The sequence below is a fragment of the Acipenser ruthenus genome, chromosome 48, assembly GCF_902713425.1.
Source record: "Acipenser ruthenus chromosome 48, fAciRut3.2 maternal haplotype, whole genome shotgun sequence".
Lineage (NCBI taxonomy): Eukaryota > Metazoa > Chordata > Actinopteri > Acipenseriformes > Acipenseridae > Acipenser > Acipenser ruthenus.
Window position 1 is genome coordinate 9,031,513 of NC_081236.1, and position 24,952 is coordinate 9,056,464.

The 24,952-nt window shown below is 40.3% G+C and overlaps 1 pseudogene; it reads right to left on the minus strand.

The window, feature by feature from the left end:
• Positions 1-851: 851 nt before the first annotated feature.
• LOC131721142 (zinc finger protein 345-like) lies at positions 852-22,519 on the minus strand (annotated as a pseudogene).
• Positions 22,520-24,952: the final 2,433 nt, after the last annotated feature.

A 24,952-nucleotide genomic window follows, 5' to 3' on the forward strand; every position in this document is an offset into this window, starting at 1 on the left:
TTTTTTTCGTGTAAAAGAGAAAAGTTAAAAATACATTATATGAAATAAAATGACCTGAAACACATGCATCATTGCATTACAGACTTACTAAAAGTCCAAATGCAATAAAAGTGAAACACAACACTTCTGTTTTGCAAAACAAATAATACTAAATGTTCTATTTAATAACACAGCATATATACAGTTCCGGCAATGTCTAAATCAGATTTGCACATTTTACCTGAATTGAAGTCAAAGTAAATGCTATAGTCAGTGGTGAAAGTAACTAATTTCTTACCGGTGTCGCGTTGTTTTCAGGTACATGTTAAAGTGGTACTCAGCGCACTGCGCTTGCTTACGCATGCCTAAACAACTTCTGCGAAGTAGGGAAGCACCCATTAAAATCTGGTACGTTATGCTGTTTTCGTTTTTACATTTTTAAATAGAATGTATCATATTTTCCAGTCTTACATTGTGTTTATGTAATTTATTGTATTTTTGCACCATCATAAAGGTATGTGAATATTATTTATCATATGCAATACATTGGGTCTTATAATTTTTTTTTTACTCGTGCAACTTTGTGGTGGACTTCTCGAATTGTTTTTTTCTTTTTAGAGAAACTGAGTTTCCAGTTTGTTTGCAAAAAACAGTAAAATGAATGGTATGTACCTCATTTTGACAACACACCCATCAGATCTCAATTGATTGCACCTATACCAAAATCTGACTACGTACCACTTGCAACATGACAGCATACCACGTTCTGACCTTTCATGGGTCACGTTTTGTTACACGTACCATGATGTACCACTTTAACACTACTCCATGTGTCAATGGCATGTTTCCAAGCTCTGGCGCAGCCGCTTTTTGAGCTCTGTGCAGCACCCCCGGGCCAAACCGGACCTCCCGATCCGCACAGGTCCGGGCGAGCCTACCGTTCAGCTGGTTGCTTAGCAATGCGTCTCATGCTGCGCATCGCAGTGGATTTCTCCGAAGCGCACACACACACTCCACAAACCAGTTACAGGGCTCCCTGTGACACTTGCATTTATGCTAATTCACTTCCCTGGAGTAAGCAAATGTCTTGCCACATTTTGTACAGTTGAATGGCTATTCTAATGTGCGAGTTCTCTGGTGCCGGCTAAGACTTTGTAACCATCTAAAACTCTTCCCACACTCCGTACAGTGATGCAGCTTCTCTCCAGTGTGAATTAGCTGGTGTTTTTGTAAGCTTCCTAACTGACTGAAACTCTCCCCACAGTCAGATCAGTGATATGGCTTCTCTCCAGTGTGAATTTGCTGGTGTGTTTTTAGTGTTCCTAACTGACTGAAACTCTCCCCACACTCAGTACAGTTATATGAATTTTCTCCTGCATGAAGTCGCTGGTGTGTTTTTAGGTGTCCTAACTGACGGAAGCTCTTCTCACAGTCAGCACAGTGATACGGCTTTTCTCCAGTGTGAATTCGCTGGTGTGTTTTTAGGTATCCTGACTGTCTGAAACTCTTCCCACATTCAGAACAGTGATATGGTTTCTCTCCTGTATGAATTCGCTGGTGTGTTTTTAGGCTTCCTAACCGACTGAAACTCTCCCCACAGTCAGAACAGTGATACGGCTTCTCTCCAGTGTGAATTTGCTGGTGGGATTTTAGTGTTCCTAACGCACTGAAACTCTCCCCACAGCCAGAACAGCGATATGGCTTCTCTCCAGTGTGAATTCGCTGGTGTATTTTTAGTGTTCCTGACCGACTGAATCTCTCTCCACGGTCAGAACAGTAATATGGCTTCTCTCCAGTGTGAATTCGCTGGTGTCTTTTTAGACCTTGTAATGCTGTGAAACTCTTCCCACACTCAGCACAGTGATGTGGTTTCTCTCCTGTATGAATTTGCTGGTGTGTTTTTAGGCTTTCTAACCAACTGAAACTCTCCCCACAGTCAGAGCACTGATACAGCTTCTCTCCAGTGTGAATTCGCTGGTGTGTTTTTAGGCTTCCTAACCAACTGAAACTCTTCCCACACTCAGAGCAGTGATGTGGTTTCTCTCCTGTATGAATTTGCTGGTGTGTTTTTAGGCTTCCTAACCAACTAAAACTCTCCCCACAATCAGAGCAATTATACGGCTTCTCTCCAGTGTGAATTCGCCGATGTATTTTTAGGTTTCCAAACCGACTGAAACTCTCCCCACAGTCAGCACAGTGATGCAGCTTTTCTCCTGTGTGAATTCGCTGGTGTGCTTTTAGGCTTCCTAAACGACTGAAACTCTTCCCACAGTCAGTACATTGATATCGTTTCTCTCCAGCCTCCTCATTAATAAGGACAGGCTCCAGTTCAGTCTCTTCTTTAATGTGGACAGGCTCCAGTTCAGTCTCTTCTTTAATGTGGACAGGCTCCAGTTCAGTCTCTTTTTCTTTAATGTGGACAGGCTCCAGTTCAGTCTCTTCTTTAATGTGGACAGGCTCCAGTTCAGTCTCTTCTTCTTTAATGTGAACAGGCTCCAGTTCAGTCTCTTCTTTAATGTGGACAGGCTCCAGTTCAGTCTCTTCTTTAATGTGGACAGGCTCCAGTTCAGTCTCTTCTTCTTTAATGTGAACAGGCTCCAGTTCAGTCTCTTCTTTAATGTGGACAGGCTCCAGTTCCGTCTCTTCTTTCATGTGGACAGGCTCCAGTTCAGTCTCTTCTTTCATGTGGACAGGCTCCAGTTCAGTCTCTTCTTTAATGTGGACAGGCTCCAGTTCAGTCTCTTCTTTAATGTGGACAGGCTCCAGTTCAGTCTCTTCTTTCATGTGGACAGGCTCCAGTTCAGTCTCTTCTTTCATGTGGACAGGCTCCAGTTCAGTCTCTTCTTTCATGTGGACAGGCTCCAGTTCAGTCTCTTCTTTAATGTGGACAGGCTCCAGTTCAGTCTCTTCTTTAATGTGGACAGGCTCCAGTTCAGTCTCTTCTTCTTCAATGTGGACAGGCTCCAGTTCAGTCTCTTCTTCATTAATGTGGACAGGCTCCAGTTCAGTCTCTTCTTTAATGTGGACAGGCTCCAGTTCAGTCTCTTCTTTAATGCGGACAGGCTCCAGTTCAGTCTCTTCTTCTTTAATGTGGACAGGCTCCAGTTCAGTCTCTTCTTTAATGTGGACAGGCTCCACTTCAGGCATCTCCTGTTTAATGCGGACAGGTACCAATTCCAGAACCTTCTCCTGTTTAATGTAAACAGACTCCATCTTTGATCCTTGGCTTTCACCAAGATAAGGCAGTCCTGAAAGCAGAAAATGAAATTAAGTAAGAACCTTCAGGTTCAAGAAAACATTTCCTTCAATTGCTTTGATACCATCAACCAAACAACCACAAAGATGAATGATGAGGACAAAATACTTTGTAACATTTAGTTTTTTAATGGGAAAGTATGCTGGAATAATGGGAGAATAGCACTTTGCTCTGTGAGAGACTGAAACAGTAAATGGGACACTGCCTTGATCTGAAAGCGGGTCCTGGTTTCCACGTCGCTGCACGAAACGAACGGAAGCATAGCCAGCAGCTGGGCCTAAGGTCATGTACTAGCCGTCCACAAGAATTGCAACGAGAAGAACACTTCTACGAACTACATAACTTTTCAATTGCAACACATTCTCTGAACCGAGTTGCGTCTGGTCAATACTACTGTTTCCAGTGGGAAAACTCCTGACAAGTCAAAGATAATGCTGCAAGACTATTGGAAAATCAACAAGTTGATCTCCATTTGAAAAGAACTATTTGTTTATTGCGAGCCGATGCAATATAATGCATACTTCAAGCAAAGTATAGTCTTCATTCATTGGAACTTCAGATCCAGAGAGAGATTCATCACCAAAGAAGATTGACTACTTTGTTGAAAAACGATAAGTATTCAACATATCAAATATTGTATGACTCGAGAAATTAACTGTAGTTAATGCTATCAAGTTTTTGATAAACTGTTCTAGTAACAGAATATAACTTCCTGTTTTAGTGTGAAAGAAATGTATTTTGTTTGTTGAAATGTGTAACTCAAAGGAGTTGCCTCAAATGCAAAGAATTTGATCATCGCCCCATTTCTGAGTAAATTTGAATATATAATCAATTGAGATTGATAACATTAGTTTGGTAGATCACGTCTACGTTGAACAGGGATTTGTTTTTGTAATTCATGTATTTGCTTTGGTTCCCTTACACAGATGTATACAGTACTATGAGATTACAAGAACACAGTTTAAGTTACTGTGAAAGAAGCCGTTCAAGGGGAGGGGACAATTTCACCCCCCAGGTGACCAAGGAAGTGCAACACTATCTGAAAGCAAGGCTTATAAACTGGTGTTTATTTTCACCAAGTGTAGTACCACAGATATCCTGTATTTAAAAAAATAATTAATTTTAAAAAAAAACTTGTTCCCTATAAAAATGTGTTTCTTTCATGTAGCAATACAAAAAAAAAAAAACTAAAAAAAAAACTGGGTCTCCCTCAGTGTTTTAAATTAAACTAGAAGAATAAAACTAGTAAAGGCAACAAAGATGTACTTAATTGAAAGTGTATTTTAAAATGATTTCAAGCATATTAAAGAAGGTAAGAAAAGCAGTTTGCAATCAAATATGGCTTTTTCTTTTAAATATTTGAATCAGTTAATCAAAGTGACCAGTAGATGGCAGAAATTATCCTTTTATCTTTCCCCATGCACTCCACCAATCCAGTTTATTTTCTTGCATATTAATAACACTGCTATTAGATTTCCATTATGTTATTATTTTCCAGAAATTATTCTTAGGATTCACATGTAAAACAGAGACTGTGAAACAATTCACAATTGGTCAATCTGGTGTTGCGTGCTGTCAGAAAGGGTGGAAGCTTGAAACATCCTGCGGGGAAAAAAAGCTACATTATTCGTAGTATTATTATTATGATAATAATGCTGGTAATAATGATCTAGTAGTTCTCATGCTGACATCATTGTATTGGTATAATTGCAGCAGTGTGGAGTAGTGGTTAAGGCTCTGGACTCTTGACCGGAGGGTTGTGGGTTCAATCCCAGGTGGGGGACACTGCTGCTGTACCCTTGAGCAAGGTGCTTTACCAAGATTGCTCCAGTAAAAACCCAACTGTATAAATGGGTAATTGCATGTAAAAAAAATAGTCATAGATGTATAATGTGAAATAATGTGATATCTTGTAAAAGTTGTAAGTCGCCCTGGATAAGGGTGTCTGCTAAGAAATAAATAAATCAACATCTCTATATACAATTTATATATCATTTAGCCAGACCCTCACCAGGAGAAGCGGATTGATAATAATGGATGGATGGATATTTAACTGATTTGTATTATTAAGACTGGGATAAGGAAAATCTTACTTACGCTACAGAGGACAGAAAGACAGTATCCCAGAGAAGAGCGTTCTTTTACATAGATGAAGTGGAGGAGGTATCGTGTTATTTCATGAAAGTCTATCGTTAAGTATTTTGCACGACTGTGGAGTTTGTTGCTATGGGACTAATTAGGCCAATTACCGTGCACTTTACCGTGCTTTACCAAAGTATAATGACACTTAAGTCGCACACTTTTTTTGCGGTGCACTTTTGGAACGAGCACAATCATGCTTCATTTGCACGTGACACGTCATGAATGCACTATAGTAACACGATTAAAACTTGCATGTAAACACCGCCTAAGACTTCTCTTCAAATCATGCTTAGCATAATTGCAGTAAAATAAAATAAAACATTGAGTGGATTGGTGTAAACTGGGTCGGTATTAGGGATGTGCTTTTGGTACATTTATGAATGTTTAAATGCTATGCAGGTGTCAGCGTTTAAATGTTTAAACCATATCTACACACACACACACACACTCTTCATATTAAATTCTGATGTATACTGACAGCCCTAGTTAATATTTTCTAAGCAAAGAAACCCTAAATAAGCAAATAACATTTAAACATCAACGTAAAAAATAAATAAATACAATAAATACAATAAATAAATACAATAAATACAATAAATAAATACAATAAATACAATAAATACAATAAATAAAAACATCACGCTCTGGTAACTCACCCTAATGACAGACTGCTGATACGCTGCTCCTGTAATGGCTTTTTATGAATACAAAACTGAAACATAATAACACCGTGTAACAATTTTTTTTTTTTTTTTTTGGTTCCTGGGTAGTAAGTGTTATTTCCTAATTGCTTATGCCTCAAAAGTATAGAAAATGGCTATTATTCCCCACAAACTTTGCTTTTGTGACCAGGACAGTGATATTTTGAAATTTACCTATTTTCCAGAACATTCCAGATCGATTCAGTGCTGAGTAAACTTGGAGTAACTTCTAGAACTTTCTAGAACTTTCCAGTAATATAAATAGTAGTATAAATACAGGGGCCTTAAGCCCACCAGTTCAGTTTAGTTCCAGCTGCCTAAGTGGATAGATATCTGCATTTTTCTGAGATGGTATCAAGGTCATAGGAGACTTCAAAATGGTGGCATTCCTGATGGGTCTCCAAGGCGGTTTTACCAAGTTTCCCTGCTATCTTTGCCTTTGGGACAGCAGGGACACCAAGGCGCACTACCACAGGCGGGACTGGCCACAGCGGACCGAGTTCTCTGTGGGGAGGAACAACGTCAAGTAGGAGCCACTGGTGGACCCCCGGAAGGTGCTGATGCCACCACTGCACATCAAATTGGGCCTTATGAAACAATTTGTCAGAGCTCTAGATAAGGAGTCGGCAGCCTTCAAGTACCTCAAAGAATTCTTCCCTAAGCTGTCTGAGGCAAAGGTCAAAGCCGGGGTCTTCGTCAGACCACAGATAAAGAAGATCCTGGAGTGCAATGAATTCCCCAAGAAGCTCACTAGTAAGGAGAAAGCGGCTTGGAACAGCTTTGTCGCAGTGGTTCGGGGCTTCCTGGGCAATCACAAGGCCGAAAACTATGTGGAGCTGGTTGAGACTCTGGTGAAGAACTACAGCACAATGGGCTGTAGGATGTCCCTCAAAGTCCATATCCTTGATGCTCATCTTGATAAATTCAAGGAGAACATGGGAGCGTACTCGGAGGAGCAAGGCGAGCGCTTCCACCAGGATATACTGGACTTTGAACGCCGCTACCAAGGACAGTATAACGAGAACATGATGGGAGACTACATTTGGGGGCTGATTCGTGAAAGTGATTTACAGTATAATCGTAAATCTCGAAAAACTACTCACTTCTAAATCTTTTGTAGTCATTTTTGTATTACTTTAGTATAAATACATGTTAATTTGTTGTTTTTTTCTGACTTTATGTGAACGAAAAGACACAAATTCGCCCGTTTTCTCATTGGAAATAGGTAAATTTCAAAATATCACTGTCCTGGTCACAAAAGCAAAGTTTGTGGGGAATAATAGCCATTTTCTATACTTTTGAGGCATAAGCAATTAGGAAATAACACTTACTACCCAGGAACAAAAATTGTGTTACATAGTGTAATAGCAGTTTATTATTTTTAAATGGATGTTTGTTTAATCGTTCTTATGTGTTTTATCATGTTAAATGATAACACATAGCTGATCTATATATTTTTTCTGGCTTTGTGTACATTATTATTATTAATTATTATTATTTTTTATTTCTTAGCAAATGCCCTTATCTAGGGGGACTTACAATTGTTACAAGATATCACATTATTTTACATCTAACATGTTTTGAGATGACAATATAACTACATGCTTGTTTTTTTTTTTTATCACAGTAATACAGTAGGCCTATCGGTAAGAAATTAAAGTTACTTTCATTTACAGGTATTTCTGTGTTTTAGTAGTTGGACATGTACAAAAGTAACTTACAGCAGTTACATGGATGTTAAAATGTGTGGGTTAACTGGATTGTTAGGGAACTTTAAAATACATGACGTACCTGCTTAACTTTTTTCGTGGAACAGTATTTGAAAGCAGTGGTGACGGGTAGCGGGGGCATGCCTGGTCACGTGCCCCCCCAGATTTCCAGATTTCTGCCAGGTTTTATTATTTAATATATTTTTTATTTTATATTATATATATATATATATACACACACACACAGTATTTGTTCTAATGTTTTTCGTAAGTGGGTAGAGAATGTGTGAGTGCGCAGTAGTTTATTTCAAACTTTCAAACCTTAATAACATAACCACACCGTTATATTTGTTCTCGCGAGAACGAGTGTCTGACCGTTCACCGTTATACTTGTTCTCGTGAGAGACACTTTTTCAGTCAGCGCGGCAGTCGAAAATATCTTAAAATGGCAAAAAGACAGCTACGTTTGGAGTTTTTCAACAACAAAAAACATCTAAACCACCAACGCCAGAGACATCAACAGAAACTGAACCTGACTCTTCTGTAGTTCAGAATGTTAGCAGCAGCGAGAGTGACGATACCATTTCAAACGCTCTGGTTAGTGCGGGTGCAGCTGTCGAGTCTGTCGATAGGAGACCCTTGCCTTGGACCGGACGCAGCTTTGGAATATATCGAAGAAGGTCCGTATCAGCCAGTAATTGATTTTCCAGCCAGTGCCTGTGGGATCAAAACCAGAAAATTCAGGCAAGTGTGGTACAATGAGTATAAATGGCTTGAATACAGTGTACGTGATGACAGAGCTTTCTGCTTTTGCTGCTGAGCATTTGGCAATGGGCCAAACAGTGACCTGGCATTGAGTTACTGGTTGAGTAAACATGGAAGAAAGCAAATGAAAGATTTCGGGAACATTCAAAGTGTGAAGCTCATCTAGAAGCCATTGCTAAATGGAAGGGTAGGCTGCAATCCTGTAAAACAGGGAGTGTTGCGTCCCAGCTTGATAGTCAAAAGAAAAAAAGAGTGGCGGACAACAGAGCATATTTAGAAACTGTAATAGAGAGTACTTTATTTTGCACTTGCCAGGGTATACCTTTGAGGGGACACGAAGAGGGAATGGATTCCACAAATCAAGGCCATTTGCGGGAATTGATGAAACTGTGTAGCACAGACAACGAACTGATTCAACGATTTATGGTTAACCGAGAGAAATACTACACCTACCTACACAGCTTGTGTCAGAATGAAATAATCAAACTCATGGCTTCACAAGTAATAGATTCAGTGTTGAAGTGTTTTCCATCATTGCAGACGAAACACTGGATCTGTCAAGACACGAGCAAGTTGCTCTCATGGTGCGTTACGTAAACCAGTCATTTGAAGTACAGGAGCGGTTTATTGGCTTCTACAGAACGCTGCAGACGGACAGGGCTTCACTTGCCACACTGATCAAGAGTACATTATCAGCCTTGGGACTTGATATTTCAGCTCTAAGAGGTCAATGTTATGATGGAGCCGCCAACATGAGAGGACCCTACAAAGGTGTGGCCACACGGATACTTTGCGAAAATCCTCTAGCTTACTGTTAGTTCACTGTTATGCTCATATATTAAATCTGTGCGTAGTGGACATGGTTTCCTGCATTCCAGTTGTCCGAAATGCTTACGGAATTCTCCAGGCTCTACGAAATTTCATTGAAGTAAGCTCAAAGAGACATGCTGTGGTTGAAAAAAATTACGTCACAAAAAACGTATTCTGCGGGGCCAGCTACTCTTAAATCACTCAGCGACACTCGTTGGAACTATCGAGTTGAGGCTATCAGAGCTGTATTGGAAAATTTTGATGAAATGGTTCAAGCTCTGAACGAAATTGCACATGGGGGTTCAAAAGCTGGAACTGAAGCTTATGCACTTCTCAGAAATGTGCAAGACTTCAACTTTCTGTACTGCATGTTTTTTATGCGGAGAGTGCTAATGCAAACAAACCACCTGTCCAAATTTCTTCAATCAAAAGACTTTACATATCAAACAGCAATGGCGATGGCTAAATCCACAGTGTCTGTACTAAAGGAAATGAGAAGTGATGATTTTGCATCCCAAACCTTTAATCACGTCAATGAACTGTGCCAGAAAAACGGTTATTCTGGCCCTTGTGTGCCACGCAAACGGGTTACTCCCACAAAACTTGGAGGAGAGGTAAAGTCCTCTTTTGAAAAGCCCGAGGACTACTACAGGACTGAAATACTGTACAGCCCTCTGGATACCCTTATTGAGGAGGTAGAAGACCGCTTTTCCGAGAATGACCTGTTCATTTTCAAGTCCCTTGCAGACGTTCTCTCTTCTGAGAGCCCATCAGATGAAAGTGTTGGCGCTGTTTCCACCACTTACAGTATCGATCAAGAAGATCTGAACTCTGAAATCAATTTGTTTTCCCGGATGTTCAAAGATGGCATTGCTGACAAGAGTACCATGCCTACTACAGCATGAGCAGAGCACCAATGAAGCGCCAGATCAACAGAGAATAAAACCCGCCTCGGTGTCAATCTTTCTGTTGCACCAATTAGAAAAGCTACTTGGAGGCAACTGTCAAACCCCTTCCTTTTTATAATAGAAGCCCTTACTGTGGCACCACAGCAGTCAAATACGCGACAAACTAGTACTGTATATGATGATAAATAACTAAAATGAATACATTAATATATGCATTTGGTGAAATTTGTCATGCTATACGTCTGGCATATTATTCAACATTTAACCACTTCTTTAGAATGTATACGTTTTAAATTAGGGCTGTAAATCTATGTTTGACTACACATTTAAACCCATTGTTAATCTGGTCTTTTAACCGTTTAAACGGCCATACATTTAGTTTCACTAATTTTATATTTTACTTCCTATATTTCAAGTCATATTTTAACCTCTCTGTTACTCAAAGCGCGTACCATAAACATAAAAGCATAAAGGAGGACTGTAAGTTAGCACTAAAATGTAATCTATTTTAATAGCATAAAAAAACAAACATTCACAGTCGATTTTACAACAAACCATTCTCCATAAGCTCCATAAAAAGTCAATATTTAAATTAAACTTAAACACAGCACACAAGATTCAATTTTTAGTTGCATTCACTCCTATATTGTTGGCTGGAAACTAAATATGTCCAGAACCAAAAAACTTTTTTTTCATTAAAAATCAAAGCTGTTGTCTGATACAATACTAGTTCCAAGCGTCCCTCACCTTCACAGCGGCGCTTGCGCATTAACATGAAAAAATAAAGATTTCATTTCCCAGCGTCCCTCTGTTTCACAGCTGCTCGGTTCAGCTTTCTTGAATAGTGAGTTGTTCTGTAATTACAGATGTCCAGTCGAACACACACAATAAAATAAAGATTTCATTTCCCAGCGTCCCTCTGTTTCACAGCTGCTCGGTTCAGCTTTCTTGAATAGTGAGTTGTTCTGCAATTACAGATGTCCATTTGAACACACACAATAAAATAAAGATTTCATTTCCCAGCGTCCCCCTCTTTCACAGTTGCTCGTTTCAACCCACTTGAATAATTATAAGTTGTTCTGTAATTGCAGATGTCCTGTTGAACACACACAATACAATATGGACAAATAAAACAGCGTAAGCACCAACGAAATACATATTGTATATTTGACATTTTATTTTTAGAGTTCTGTGTAACATGGGACATCGTTTAACCTTGAAAAAAAATTAAATACAGTACCTGAAGCAGATATACAAGGTTATCATATTAACATCAACGTCTGTTGTAAAATAAAGCAAATTGTTTTGAAAACTGTCAAATATTTACTTGGGGGCCAAGAATGAAAAACGTCAAGAAAAAAATGCCATTTTTGATATGGAAATTGTCAAAATAAAGGGGCAGCTGGAAGGTACGAATTTACCAGTCAGGACCATGGCATTTAAACACTACTATTAAACTGTATCTGTTGGTAATGTGGTTTCTTCTAAACTGGGGTTTGAATGGCGGACAATGCATTTTATTTCATTTGATTTAGTACCACTTGCCAATCTGTTGCAAACTTTTGTCATGTAATCCACACTAACACCAGACTGATGTGCTGTGACAGAGCGTTCAGTGCACACATGACTACATATTAAATATGTATGTTTTAAATAAGCCCTGTTGTTTAAATGTCATATAAACAGTTGGGCGGTTACTGCAGTCTGTCTTTGGAATAAAAAAAAAATATTTAAATAAAAACTAAATGCCTAGTGTTTAACTAATTTACTGTATATAAGATTGTACTGCAACTTGTACAATTTATGGCCAATCAGAAACCAAAGTATTGCCATGCGGTCCAATTTGACAAGCAGTTACATCTGGTGTGAGAGTTAAGAGTTTTTAGCTTTCAATCCAGTGAAAAAATATGGATTGTTGGCTCAGTACTAGAACATTACTAGCAAAGGTGATCAAGACAAAATACCTTCAGAGATTAAAAACGCCAAAAATGTCTTGCGACTGAAGCTCTCTCCAGTTTCCCTGCCATCATCAGTGATTTGTGTGGTAACAAGCAGGGACATCCATCACACTGATACTAGGTAAGCGTTTTATTAGCATCAGTACTGTACATTTTAGTCACCAAGAATTTAAAAATGCCAGCAATATGTTCTCGTAATGAGGTCAGCTGTAGAGATGCGTGGATAGTGTACTTTGTCTTTTTTTTCTGTAATTTTATTATCAATAAAAAATACATGATTGCCATTTGCTATCACGGAATAGTCCAATGTCATTTCTGAGTGATTGAGGCTAGCGTTTGTGCGTTTTGTTGTATCATGTTATTGCACAGAACTCTTTTTTCTGTTTTCATTTTATTATGACTCTCTCAGATGGGGGCATGTGATGGACTACATTTTTTGGAAAGGGGTATGCAGCTTAAAAAGATTGGAAACCCCTGTTCTAATGTGATCTGGTACATTACAGGCAGGACAGAAGAGGCGGAGGGGTAGCGCTATACATAAGAAATAGTCTTGAAGCCCAGGTGTTAAATCAGGACAAAGAAAACAATGCAGAATCAATACGGGTCAGAATAATGGACAAAAATTCAAAGGGCATGTGACGGGGAACCGGGTCGCTGGTTCCTGCGCAAGTGTGTGCCTGTAGAAAATCAGCTGCGACGCGCAGTTGGAGACGCGTTGCTAAGCAACCAGTTGAGTGGCAGGCTCGTCCTGAGCTAAAGTGATCGGGTGGTCTGGATTGGCTGGGGGGCGTGCCTGGGGATGCTGCGCGGAGCTCAAAAAGCAGCTGCGCTACAGCTCGGGGCTGCTGCAAGGCCATTGCTGTACAGACGGGTGCGGAGTGAGAGTGTTTACATCCAGGAGGGACACGTTAACTGCGGAGCCCTTTAACTGAAAGACAGGGCCTGTGAAGGCGACTGCCCAGCCAGGACCGTCAGAATGGCCCGGAGTCGCTGGGAGGCCAGGACTTCAGAAATAACACAACAGAAGTAGGTCAGCTTAGGAGAGGTGGATCCCAAAACAGTATAAAGAGGGTTACCGTAGAGTAGTAGGTTCCTGGAGCGGGACGTTCCTTTTAGTGGGACTAGCGCTCGTCATTTTGTGTGGCAAACTTTTAGTTTCACCTTTTTTTTTGTTTTGTTTTTATTGCTTTATTAAATGTGACACTAGGTCTACCATCGCTGGTACCCTCGTGTCAGCTCGGTGTTAACATTTAATCTGCGCACCTGAGCGGCGTATCAGCACCAGTGCTCTGTGTCTGTCAGTATTTTCCAGTGACTCCCCACACATGTAACACTTCACCCTGTTACATATCCGTAGTAGTCGTTCCCGCAGAGCGGACGCTTCCCTCCTGGATGTAAACACTCTCACTCAGCGACCGTCTGTACATCAATGGCCTTGCAGCAGCCCCGAGCTGTAGCGCAGCTGCTTTTTGAGCTCTGAGCAGCATCCGCAGGCACGCCCCCCAGCCAATCCAGACCACCCAATCTCTTTAGCTCAGGACGAGCCTGCCACTCAACGGGTTGCTTGGCAACGTGTCTCCAACCGCGCGTCGCAGCTGATTTTCTAAAGGCACACACTTGCGCAGGAACCAGCGACCCGGTTCCCTGTCACAGGGCATAATAGGAGCATGCTATAGACCGCCAAATTCAGATGCTGAGCAAAATAATCTGTTATACAATGACATTCGAAATGCGTGTAGAAAAGGAGAAGCCATACTAATGGGGGATTTCAACTTCCTATTTTTTAAAACCCCAAAAGTAATGACTAAAGCTAAGGTTTACAATTTTAGAAAAGCAAACTATGAAGGTATTAAACAGAGACTAACATAAGTAGATTGGAGTAAAATAGAGAAAACATCCACAGAAAAAGGATGGCTGTTTTTTAAAAATGTAGTACTAGATGCGCAAAACAATTACATCCCAAAAGTAGACAAATCTAAATCTAAAACAAAATGGCCGAAAATGGCTTAATAGATCAATTAAAAAATATATTCAGCGAAAAAAGGCACTTTACAGAGCGTTTAAAAGGGACCAAAAACAAAGCACACAGAAAGAGTACTTGGAACTGCAAACACAAGTCAAAAAGGAAGTTAGAAAGGCCAAGGGAGAGATAGAAATCAATATTGCTAAGGGGGCTAAAACCAATTCCAAAATGTTTTTCCAATATTATAACAGCAAGAGAACATTCAAAGAGGAGGTTAAATGTCTAAGAGACACAAATGGCAAAATCATAGATGAAGAAAAAAAAAATAGCAAATATATTAAATGATTACTTTTCACAGGTTTTTACGAAGGAGGACACGGACAACATGCCCCACATGTCGACCTGTTCCTATCCAATAACTTTAGCATAACAGAGGCAGAAGTGTTAAAGGGCCTAGGAGCTCTTAAAATAAACAAATCCCCTGAGCCAGATGAGATCCTCCCAATAGTACTCAAAGAAATGAAAGAAGTCATTTACAAACCGCTAACCAAGATCATGCAATAGTCTCTTGACACAGGGGTTGTACCGACAGACTGGAAAATAGCAAACGTAATACCGATCCACAAAAAGGGAGACAAAACCAAACCAGGTAACTACAGACCAATAAGCCTGACTTGTATTATATGTAAACTTATGGAAACTATAATAAGATCCAAAATGGAAAATTACCTATATGGTAACAATATCCTGGGAGACAGTCAGCATGGTTTTAGGAAAGGGAGATTGTGTCTAACTAACCTGCTTGACTTTTTTGAGGATGCAACATTGAAAATGGATAACTGCAAAGCATACGACATGGTCTATTTAGATTTCCAGAAAGCTTTTGACAAAGTCCCGCATAAAAGATTAATTCTCAAACTGAACGCAGTAGGGATTCAAGGAAATGCATGCACATGGATTAGGGAGTGGTTAACATGTAAAAAACAGAAAGTACTGATTAGAGGAGAAACCTCAAAATGGAGCGAGGTAACCAGTGTGCATTATAAATATCATATGGGAGATACTGAAATTGAAGGGAACTATGAAAAAGACCTAGGAGTTTATGTTGACTCAGAAATGTCTTCATCTAGACAATGTGGGGAAGCTATAAAAAAAAGGCCAACAAGATGCTCGGATATATTGTGAGAAGTGTTGAATTTAAATCAAGGGAAGTAATGTTAAAACTTTACAATGCATTAGTAAGACCTCACCTAGAATATTGTGTTCAGTTCTGGTCACCTCGTTACAAAAAGGATATTGCTGCTCTAGAAAGAGTGCAAAGAAGAGCAACCAGAATTATCCCGGGTTTAAAAGGCATGTCGTATGCAGACAGGCTAAAAGAATTGAATCTATTCAGTCTTGAACAAAGAAGACTACGCGGCAATCTGATTCAAACATTCAAAATCCTAAAAGGTATTGACAATGTCGACCCAGGGGACTTCTTTGACCTGAAAAAAGAAACAAGGACCAGGGGTCACAAATGAAGATTAGATAAAGGGGCATTCAGAACAGAAAATAGCAGGGACTTTTTTACACAGAGAATTGCAAGGGTCTGGAACCAACTCCCCAGTAATGTTGCTGAAGCTGACACCCTGGGATCCTTCAAGAAGCTGCTTGATGAGATTCTGGGATCAATAAGCTACTAACAACCAAACGAGCAAGATGGGCTGAATGGCCTCCTCTCGTTTGGAAACTTTCTTATGTTTTTATCACTGTGACACATTTCCCAATATTGTCCCCAACAGTGACAGTGAGTATTGTAGAGACACCTTGGTTGTATCTACAGCTTTACAGTTTTATTTTTTGTTCTTCAGAAACAAAAGGTCAGTAAACTCTGCTGGCATATTTAAAACAAACAAAAATAAGAAATGGTGGTTGGTTCTGAATCAAACATATTGACCCCCTCACTGAAGAAAATAGCCCCCTAAAATTGAGAGGGGGTCACATTGACCCTCAGTCTGCAAGTCCTGGAGCAAACACTGCATACATATAGAAAAGGAAATGTATCTTTGTGGAAAACATGCAAAAATAATGATAATATATTTTACTGTTAAGTTGCGTTTAAAAGTATAATACATTTTAAACAAATATTTTTAATCCAAGTTTACCGTTTAAAACCTTACAGCCGTAATTTATCGGTACAATTAAAATCGTTTTTGTATTAGAGTTCTTACACTGGTGACGATTACACACAGATACGAGTGTCAATCACGTGCAAGAATCCCCATATTAACCAGTCCTGAGGAAACAAGGAGGCGGGGTCATGGGAACTTGGTGGGCAGTGAAAAAGGTAGATATTGTATATATATACTGCATATGCGCGAATTTCTGAAATTAAACGGGATTGTTCATGCCATCTAACATTTTCTATCTTAACTTTAATCGCTCTAATCCCTGTATATCTGTCTGAGGCTGATCAGTGTTAGTTTTATACTTGTTACCATAACATTGTAAAACATAGCAAACTTAAGTTTTTTAAAAAAACATCTCAGAATCATTATTAAAAGCTACATTTTACGTGTCAAATATTTTGCTAATAATGTACGCTAAACAAATAAAAAAATAATAACACTTTAACATACCGTTAACTTAATTAATATAATACTGTGTTGTGTTATTATCCATTATCATTTCATCACAGTGGATAACACACGTGATCATAAATATAATTGCACATAAGAATAAATAGAACAGTAAATGCATGATTAGTCACAAACAAAATAATGCATTTATTCATTGTATTGTAATATTTACACTTACCAGCGTTTACAAATGTAACTTAACCTTACCACCCTTTGTAAACAAATACTAAAATAAAATGAATAAATCCATCCTTTGTACACGTGACTAATCGTGCATTTATCATGTTATTTATATTTATGTGCAATTATACTTAATGTTTATGTTAAAATGTGTTATCTTTTTATACAAATTGAACAGGGATTTGTATCTTAAAACAGCTGAGTGGCAATGATCTCTTATTTTCTTATAAGTTGTAGTATAGTCTATATATCAGTATTGAACCCGTATTTGTTATGTTCGTTAATATGTGTATTACACGTTTTGACAATCAGAATAGTTTATTGTTGTCGTGGATTTAAAACAAACACGCATTCAAAATTAATCCAATCACGTTTCATCTGGAGGGCTACTCACCCCTTTTTATTATTACACGGAATTGTGGGGATTGGAGTTCTGCGCTGGTGATGACCTCATAATCGAATATTAAAAAACACGCACGAGAAACAGACTGCTAAAGAACATTTACCCGCGAGATGCTTTCAAAACAACCAAATATGGCGGGAAACCCGCCACTCGTGCAGCACTGAGCCCGCGGCACGCAGACTGCAACTGAGAGATATGAATAAAAACAAACGCGCTGACACAGACACGCCGCTTCACAAATACAACACACACACACACACACAAAAACAACGCGCTCCTACCACACTACAACCCGGACCTTTCAAAATAATACAATATAACAGCGCTCTGTAGTTTATAAACACATTGTAGAGCTCCATGCAGACTCTCTCACCTCCTCTCTGCTCTCCCTCAGTGTCTGAACGGATAAAACAACGCGCTCCTACCACACTACAACCCGGACCTTTCAAAATAATACAATATAACAGCGCTCTGTAGTTTATAAACACATTGTAGAGCTCCATGCAGACTCTCTCACCTCCTCTCTGCTCTCCCTCAGTGTCTGAACGGATAAAACAACGCGCTCCTACCACACTACAACCCGGACCTTTCAAAATAATACAATATAACAGCGCTCTGTAGTTTATAAACACATTGTAGAGCTCCATGCAGACTCTCTCACCTCCTCTCTGCTCTCCCTCAGTGTCTGAACGGATAAAACAACGCGCTCCTACCACACTGCAACCCGGACCTTTCAAAATAATACAATATAACAGCGCTCTGTAGTTTATAAACACATTGTAGAGCTCCATGCAGACTCTCTCACCTCCTCTCTGCTCTCCCTCAGTGTCTGAACGGATAAAACAACGCGCTCCTACCACACTACAACCCGGACCTTTCAAAATAATACAATATAACAGCGCTCTGTAGTTTATAAACACATTGTAGAGCTCCATGCAGACTCTCTCACCTCCTCTCTGCTCTCCCTCAGTGTCTGAACGGATAAAACAACGCGCTCCTACCACACTACAACCCGGACCTTTCAAAATAATACAATATAACAGCGCTCTGTAGTTTATAAACACATTGTAGAGCTCCATGCAGACTCTCTCACCTCCTCTCTGCTCTCCCTCAGTGTCTGAACGGATAAAACAACGCGCTCCTACCACACTACAACCCGGACCTTTCAAAATAATACAATATAACAGCGCTCTGTAGTTTATAAACACATTGTAGAGCTCCATGCAGACTCTCTCACCTCCTCTCTGCTCTCCCTCAGTGTCTGAACGGATAAAACAACGCGCTCCTACCACACTACAACCCGGACCTTTCAAAATAATACAATATAACAGCGCTCTGTAGTTTAAAAACACATTGTAGAGCTCCATGCAGACTCTCTTACCTCCTCTCTGCTCTCCCTCAGTGTCTGAACGGATAAAACAACGCGCTCCTACCACACTACAACCCGGACCTTTCAAAATAATACAATATAACAGCGCTCTGTAGTTTATAAACACATTGTAGAGCTCCATGCAGACTCTCTCACCTCCTCTCTGCTCTCCCTCAGTGTCTGAACGGATAAAACAACGCGCTCCTACCACACTACAACCCGGACCTTTCAAAATAATACAATATAACAGCGCTCTGTAGTTTATAAACACATTGTAGAGCTCCATGCAGACTCTCTCACCTCCTCTCTGCTCTCCCTCAGTGTCTGAACGGATAAAACAACGCGCTCCTACCACACTACAACCCGGACCTTTCAAAATAATACAATATAACAGCGCTCTGTAGTTTATAAACACATTGTAGAGCTCCATGCAGACTCTCTCACCTCCTCTCTGCTCTCCCTCAGTGTCTGAACGGATAAAACAACGCGCTCCTACCACACTACAACCCGGACCTTTCAAAATAATACAATATAACAGCGCTCTGTAGTTTAAAAACACATTGTAGAGCTCCATGCAGACTCTCTCACCTCCTCTCTGCTCTCCCTCAGTGTCTGAACGGATAAAACAACGCGCTCCTACCACACTACAACCCGGACCTTTCAAAATAATACAATATAACAGCGCTCTGTAGTTTATAAACACATTGTAGAGCTCCATGCAGACTCTCTCACCTCCTCTCTGCTCTCCCTCAGTGTCTGAACGGATAAAACAACGCGCTCCTACCACACTACAACCCGGACCTTTCAAAATAATACAATATAACAGCGCTCTGTAGTTTAAAAACACATTGTAGAGCTCCATGCAGACTCTCTCACCTCCTCTCTGCTCTCCCTCAGTGTCTGAACGGATAAAACAACGCGCTCCTACCACACTACAACCCGGACCTTTCAAAATAATACAATATAACAGCGCTCTGTAGTTTATAAACACATTGTAGAGCTCCATGCAGACTCTCTCACCTCCTCTCTGCTCTCCCTCAGTGTCTGAACGGATAAAACAACGCGCTCCTACCACACTACAACCCGGACCTTTCAAAATAATACAATATAACAGCGCTCTGTAGTTTATAAACACATTGTAGAGCTCCATGCAGACTCTCTCACCTCCTCTCTGCTCTCCCTCAGTGTCTGAACGGATAAAACAACGCGCTCCTACCACACTACAACCCGGACCTTTCAAAATAATACAATATAACAGCGCTCTGTAGTTTATAAACACATTGTAGAGCTCCATGCAGACTCTCTCACCTCCTCTCTGCTCTCCCTCAGTGTCTGAACGGATAAAACAACGCGCTCCTACCACACTACAACCCGGACCTTTCAAAATAATACAATATAACAGCGCTCTGTAGTTTATAAACACATTGTAGAGCTCCATGCAGACTCTCTCACCTCCTCTCTGCTCTCCCTCAGTGTCTGAACGGATAAAACAACGCGCTCCTACCACACTACAACCCGGACCTTTCAAAATAATACAATATAACAGCGCTCTGTAGTTTATAAACACATTGTAGAGCTCCATGCAGACTCTCTCACCTCCTCTCTGCTCTCCCTCAGTGTCTGAACGGATAAAACAACGCGCTCCTACCACACTACAACCCGGACCTTTCAAAATAATACAATATAACAGCGCTCTGTAGTTTATAAACACATTGTAGAGCTCCATGCAGACTCTCTCACCTCCTCTCTGCTCTCCCTCAGTGTCTGAACGGATAAAACAACGCGCTCCTACCACACTACAACCCGGACCTTTCAAAATAATACAATATAACAGCGCTCTGTAGTTTATAAACACATTGTAGAGCTCCATGCAGACTCTCTCACCTCCTCTCTGCTCTCCCTCAGTGTCTGAACGGATAAAACAACGCGCTCCTACCACACTACAACCCGGACCTTTCAAAATAATACAATATAACAGCGCTCTGTAGTTTATAAACACATTGTAGAGCTCCATGCAGACTCTCTCACCTCCTCTCTGCTCTCCCTCAGTGTCTGAACGGATAAAACAACGCGCTCCTACCACACCACAACCCGGACCTTTCAAAATAATACAATATAACAGCGCTCTGTAGTTTATAAACACATTGTAGAGCTCCATGCAGACTCTCTCACCTCCTCTCTGCTCTCCCTCAGTGTCTGAACGGATAAAACAACGCGCTCCTACCACACTACAACCCGGACCTTTCAAAATAATACAATATAACAGCGCTCTGTAGTTTATAAACACATTGTAGAGCTCCATGCAGACTCTCTCACCTCCTCTCTGCTCTCCCTCAGTGTCTGAACGGATAAAACAACGCGCTCCTACCACACTACAACCCGGACCTTTCAAAATAATACAATATAACAGCGCTCTGTAGTTTATAAACACATTGTAGAGCTCCATGCAGACTCTCTCACCTCCTCTCTGCTCTCCCTCAGTGTCTGAACGGATAAAACAACGCGCTCCTACCACACTACAACCCGGACCTTTCAAAATAATACAATATAACAGCGCTCTGTAGTTTATAAACACATTGTAGAGCTCCATGCAGACTCTCTCACCTCCTCTCTGCTCTCCCTCAGTGTCTGAACGGATAAAACAACGCGCTCCTACCACACTACAACCCGGACCTTTCAAAATAATACAATATAACAGCGCTCTGTAGTTTATAAACACATTGTAGAGCTCCATGCAGACTCTCTCACCTCCTCTCTGCTCTCCCTCAGTGTCTGAACGGATAAAACAACGCGCTCCTACCACACTACAACCCGGACCTTTCAAAATAATACAATATAACAGCGCTCTGTAGTTTATAAACACATTGTAGAGCTCCATGCAGACTCTCTCACCTCCTCTCTGCTCTCCCTCAGTGTCTGAACGGGTCTGTCTCCCACAGGACGAGGAATATACCAATCACAAAATACAAACCGATCAGCGCGGTTTAACAATTCATCTAATATGAACCGCAAAGGGAATTGTGATACCGCGGATCTTTTAATAAAAAATGAATATGACTTTCAATTTTAACATCAAAATCGAGCTGTTTGTAGCTCTATATTTTTCCCAGTGAATACAATTTGAATTCAGGTACCCCCTCCCCCATGCCGGAGTTGGTATAGTCCTTTCTCTATCAGGCGGCAGCAGCGTCGATGCAGCGAGTTTCACGCAGATATATAATCTGTGTTTCGTGTAATTATATTGATATTTCCCGTCCTCTTCTTCCGAATGAGATGTTCAAACACTAACGCGATACCCCTGATAATGTTTTTTAGAAGTATATCAGGTTAATTCAAGTTGAGCGTCGTTGTCACAAACAGATCCACAATGGCGCAGGCATGCTCGCAGTTTCATAGCTTTCTCTTCGCTAGTCTTGCAGGTTCAGGGCGTGTGAACTTGTTTTTGGTAAATACAGCACAGGGTCTCAGAAAGGTCATTCTTTACGAGTAAACTTCCAGGCAGTAACCTCTGCTATTTCTACCCCATGCTTTTATTTAGTTTCTCTTAAACTGTCTTATTGTCTCCTATTCTTTATCCAGGACAGTATTCCTCCCTGCTGTCCAGCGGCACAGATTTAGACTCTTCCTCAGACTGCGCTGCGAACTAAACCAGGCAACAGAGCCGCGTCCACAGCAGCAGAAGAGTCACCAGCAATGAGACACGCCAAGGAGTGCGCTGCTCTGTGAGACTCGAGGGGACGCATTATCAAAGCGCTTCCTCCAGCCTTTAATTAACTGCTATTGATTTAAAAAAGGACAAGACATCATGTTAATGTTACACCATGAAAAACTAAACACACTGAGAGCGCTGAAGAGGGCTTGAAATACAGTGTATCACTCAGCTGTGTGGTTCTAGTTTTGTAAAATGAACAGGTGGTTTACCTCTTTAAAATAAATAGGAGTTCATTAAAGACTGGCGTAAAAGCTTTGAAAAGATGTCCTGAGGTGTCTTATTGTGATTAAAAAGCGTCCCATTCCACAAGAAAAACCTGAGAGGCGTTAGAAAACTAAAGCTCTTTGAATGAAATGCTTTTTATTATATGAATAACTACCCAGTGGAGTGACAGAGCAGGTTAATAAACTAAATGTATTGAATGAATAAAGAAATCAGATATTATTAATGTCTTAACAGACACCCTTATCCAGGGCAACTTCCAATTGTTATAAGATATCACATTAGTTTTACATACACTTACCCATTTATACAGTTGGGTTTTTACTGAAGCAATCTAGGTAAAGCACCTTGTGCAGTAGTGTCCCCACCTAGGATTGAACCCACAACCCTCTGGTCAAGAGTTCAGAGTCCTAACCACTCCTCCACACTGCTGTCCAGATAATGTATGTCAGAGAAACTCATGATCATTTCAATTACCTGAAAGGATGAATGAAAACTAAAGGTCTAATTTCTTCAGTTACATGTTTTCATTGTAAAAAGTCACTCTCTTTTGTTTTGTTTTCTTATTATAAAGGCATCACAGAAACCTTGTTCATGCCTAATACTGAATGAAAGCAGTGAAGCAGCACAGTAGATCTGCACGCTGGGTAGAAGGGCATCACTGGTATGCAGAGCAGAGAAAGACCAGCAAAAGCAACAGGACCAGCTTACATTGTAGGTATTTCAAATGATAATTATTCATGGTATTGAAGAAGACTGGCCGCTCCCCTTGCCCAGAGCAGCCATTTTAAATGCAGTTATTTGTTTATGAGCACAGCGCCATGGCAACAGACATCATGCTGCTCATGTTCAGCACTGACATGAAGGTGACATCATAAAGGAAAGTGATGTCATAATGTCTCTGGCAGTGAATTTTAATTTGAATCTTCATTGCAGAGATTTACTCCTGAGAGGTAAGTTCACAGAGTTTCTGTTCACTATTTATTTATTTATTTATTTATAGAGATTCAAGTAAGACCAATATACATGCATTGTAATTGAAATGTGTAAAAACACACACACACACACACACACACACATATATATATATAGTAACGACCCGGACAATTGTATTGTTGCAGGACTTGTTGTCTGTCCCGTTTGTCTTGTCTATCTTTTATGTTATGTGTATTGTAAGGGGAACGGGTCACGCCGTTAGTTGGCAGCGGGAAAAGGGGGACTGCAGACCATGAGTCGATTGGTTGAGCCGGACAGTGGCGGGAGATGAGGGGAGGTTATATAAGGTGGTGGATGAGTGACAGAGGGGGAAGAGACGGAGAGTGAGAGAGAGTGACAGCGACTTGAGAGAAAGCGAGAGAGATAGCAATAGAGGATAAATAAGGGTTTGTTGTTTTAGTGGCGTGAATTCCGGCCCCTGACAGGAATTCTCTGTTTATTCAAATAAAAATTCGAGACCGAGAATTCCACACTGTCTCCGTGAGTCCTGCTTCATAAACCTGACGAAAACGCTACTATATATATATATATATATATATATATATATATATATATATATATATATATATATATATATATATATATATATTTGAAGAAGTGCTAACTATCTTTAAAATCCATTCTCTCATCTCTTCTTAGCTTTACCAAATTCCACTAAGAGCAGAAATGTCTTCATCTAGACATGTGGGGAAGCTATAAAAAAAGGCCAACAAGATGCTCGGATATATTGTGAGAAGTGTTGAATTTAAATCAAGGGAAGTAATGTTAAAACTTTACAATGCATTAGTAAGACCTCACCTAGAATATTGTGTTCAGTTCTGGTCACCTCGTTACAAAAAGGATATTGCTGCTCTAGAAGGAGTGCAAAGAGGAGCGACCAGAATTATCCCGGGTTTAAAAGGCGTGTCATATGCAGACAAGCTAAAAGAATTGAATCTATTCAGTCTTGAACAAAGAAGACTACGTGGCGATCTGATTCAAACATTCAAAATCCTAAAAGGTATAGGCAATGTTGACCCAAGGGACTACTTTGACCTGAAAAAAGAAACAAGGACCAGGAGTCACAAATGGAGATTAGATAAAGGGGCATTCAGAACAGAAAATAGGAGGCACTTTTTTACACAGAGAATTGTGAGGGTCTGGAACCAACTCCCCATTAATGTTGTTGAAGCTGACACCCTGGGATCCTTCAAGAAGCTACTTGATGAGATTCTGGGGTCAATAAGCTACTAACAACCAAACGAGCAAGATGGGTTAA